General features: G+C 37.7%; 1 long non-coding RNA gene across 1 annotated transcript; it reads left to right on the top strand.

The window, feature by feature from the left end:
* Positions 1 to 1309, top strand: LOC106958694 (uncharacterized). The gene is made up of 3 exons (XR_001427198.1): positions 1 to 175; positions 403 to 455; positions 572 to 1309. It is a non-coding gene; the product is annotated as an uncharacterized LOC106958694 (long non-coding RNA).
* The last annotated feature ends 1682 nt before the right edge of the window (positions 1310 to 2991 follow it).

The following is a 2991-nucleotide window of genomic DNA, read 5'->3' as shown; positions in this document are numbered from 1 at the left end:
GCTAACTGTTTCCATGCGGCTGATACCATCTTGTCTGCGCTCTTACACTCTCTCCCTGGCGCATTTCTTTTTTATTCTTCACAGTCTGGCACCGTAAAGCCGACCGATGTGAAAACCCTGTAGCCTTTCAGCACGCCTCCAGACACGCAGGCGTGAAAGGCAAAATTAGCTTCTGGTACAGTAGGATGTGTTTTTTTTTTTTTTTTGTGTCCATGCAAGTACAAAGATTTTTTTTAATTGTGTAACTCCTACCTAGCTTCAGATTTTGACTTTTTTTGTCTAATCAAAATTTGAAAGAGGAACCATATATTTCCCCAGTGTCGGCGGCTTCCTATTTACTCCGGAATATAATTTAAGATTCTCCTTCTTACATATAATCAAGTTCTGTTTTTCTCTTCATAGAAGCTGCATCAGGCCCAACAACTGAGGGAGGTATTGCTGAAGCTAACCGATAGGTGCTTATTTTACATTTTACACCCAGCTTAAAGCTTATATGTTTAGCTGTGTTTCTCTTGTAGATGAATCCAACGGAGGATTTATTGTTTTTTTATTTGTTGTTGTTTTTCCATAGAAAATACTCTTGTACATGCTCTGGCTTCATATCAGTCAGTTGTGATCAAAAACTGAATGCTGTTTTTGGAATTCTGCTAGAAGTCTGAAGATGAACATGAGTTCCATTTACCAGCATCCAAGCAACTTTTAAGACAACCCCAAAAAAACAATGGCTTCAGGAGACGATAATGAATGCTTTTCAAATGACTTCGACAAAGAACTAAATCAGGCAGAGGATGTCTGCGAGAGATCCTCACAACCTGACGGATTTGGAGAACTTCTGGAGGGCAAATATTGTCAAATCAAGATTTAGGACGCCCCATAAACTCCAACTGAAGACGACTGAATGCTGAGAATGTTCTTCAACAAAGAGAGTTCAAATCAGGCAGCCAGGTTATTGCAGCGTTTTACTGTTCATAGTTTTCCATTCTCCAGATTTGTTTGTTTTTCCTCTGAATAATGCAGGATGTGTGTCACATCAACGGTGGGATTTCAATGATTTATGGTGGTCAGGTCTTGTACCCTGGAATAATGTTGTTTTAACAGCAGAGAGTGGAACATTTATATCCACTGTTACATTATACTCAACTTTACCTCACAAACAGACACATCACAGCTCTACAGTCTGGTGACATACAGGCAGGGCTCAGGCTTGGTCTTAATAAGTTCACGGCTCTCTATATCTCTCTATCTCCAGAAATGTAAACACACTCGGTAGACTGTTAAATTGTCACAACTTCATAAAAAGTTCAACACCTATTTTTTCTTTCTTTTTGACCTTCAATGTTAATACAACAAAAAAAAGTGAATAAATTGGTGAGGGAGATGTTAAAAACAAAAGCTCTGAACATCTTGAATCAATTATAAAGAATCTGAACTGGCTTGGAATAAAATTCAGCTGTCTATGAAGAATTTTCCTGATATTTGTTTTTATGTCCTTCTAGTCAAAGCAATATTCTTCAGAGAGGTTCCAGAGGGTGGAAATAATTTTATTGTAAAGCAGTATGAGTCAGAAGATCAACACACACACAAATACACAGCCTTATACGCTCATATTCAGTAAATTAGTAAATTGAGGTTTGCCTGTCAGATTAAAAGTATGTTTTGAAAACAACCTTTAAGCAAGTATTAAATCTATTTTTCAGTAAACCCACATTTCTGTGTTATGTTTTTTTATTTGTCTGATGTACTATTTTAATCCTAAATGTTGTTTTTCTTAGCTGTGAATGGAAAAATCATCATAAATAACTAAAATAAAAGCTTGATAGCAGAATTCTGTTTGTAATTGATCTACATAACATGTTTCACTTAATGAACCGAGTTACTGAGATTAATTAATGTTTAATCAACATTCAAATTTATTGAATATTACCGTATAGCTCGTTACTGTGGAAACATTTTTCAGAAAGTGAAGGAAAAATGAGAGAAACACGTCAGGACTAGAATTTCATGCATATTTTTCTAAAAAAAAAAAAAAAAAAAACATTCAGTTTGATCAACCTCGTGAGAAAGAATGTTGTTTTTTTATGAAACAAAAGTGAAATTTTGGGGGCACATTTCAAAAACTGTCTTTTGGACCAAGTGCAACACATGTCATCACCAAAGCAGTGCCATACCCAACATGATGGGGACAGCCTCTTGATCTTCATATGAAACCAGGGTTTTCATTGTAGTGGATGAAATTCTGAACTCTTCCAAATATTTATTAAGTTTCGTCCTAAAACCTCTAGTGGTCCTCTCCACATTTGGGATCCAGCATGTTTACAAGGGTGTGTACACTGTTTTAGATCCACTGCATACTAGATGGACTGGCTCATCTTGACATCAAGCCCCTGGCTCTCAGGTTTCCCCAGAGCATTGTACACTGTAATTACCCACAGACATTCAGGAAGCTGCAAATGTTTCTGCTGGGTGAGAGTGACACCCTACACAGTTGGGGGCCCCGCTTGGTCTCTAACACCCTGTCCATTTCTTTGTAATCCAGGACAAGACATGTGGTATGTGGGCCCGTGCTGGGGGTTAAAAGCATTATCAGGCTGGCTAATGTTACTACACTTTGGAAATAGCCGCAGACTTTCACACGGGACGGTAAACAGGCGAGCAGCATTTGAAGGCTGAAACTGGGCACCTGTTTACAGGGCTGCACCAGATCTCATGTAACCAGGAAAATGAGAGTCTCAGTGGCATCATCAATGGCCGTCTACAGGGATTATTTATCTCATACATGGTGTTTCAGATTAGACCAATAAATCTGATTTTTTTTTTTAATTCAGATATGTGCCTACCACCGGTTTAAAGGTCAAAGAGGCAGTATTTTGTGTTTTCCAGACATATAGTATCATTTTATAGCACAATCATGTGTAACTGTTACCTTCACGTTGTTTTGATCAAATACGACTTTAAAAACGTTTGCAATTGAACACCTTGAAATTTGAGTCT

This window comes from Poecilia latipinna, unplaced genomic scaffold (genome assembly GCF_001443285.1).
Source record: "Poecilia latipinna isolate Pla-1442-1.1 unplaced genomic scaffold, P_latipinna-1.0 Scaffold1007, whole genome shotgun sequence".
Classification (NCBI taxonomy): domain Eukaryota; kingdom Metazoa; phylum Chordata; class Actinopteri; order Cyprinodontiformes; family Poeciliidae; genus Poecilia; species Poecilia latipinna.
The sequence above is the reverse complement of the archived record's forward strand: the minus strand, read 5'-3'. Positions and strand labels throughout refer to the sequence as shown.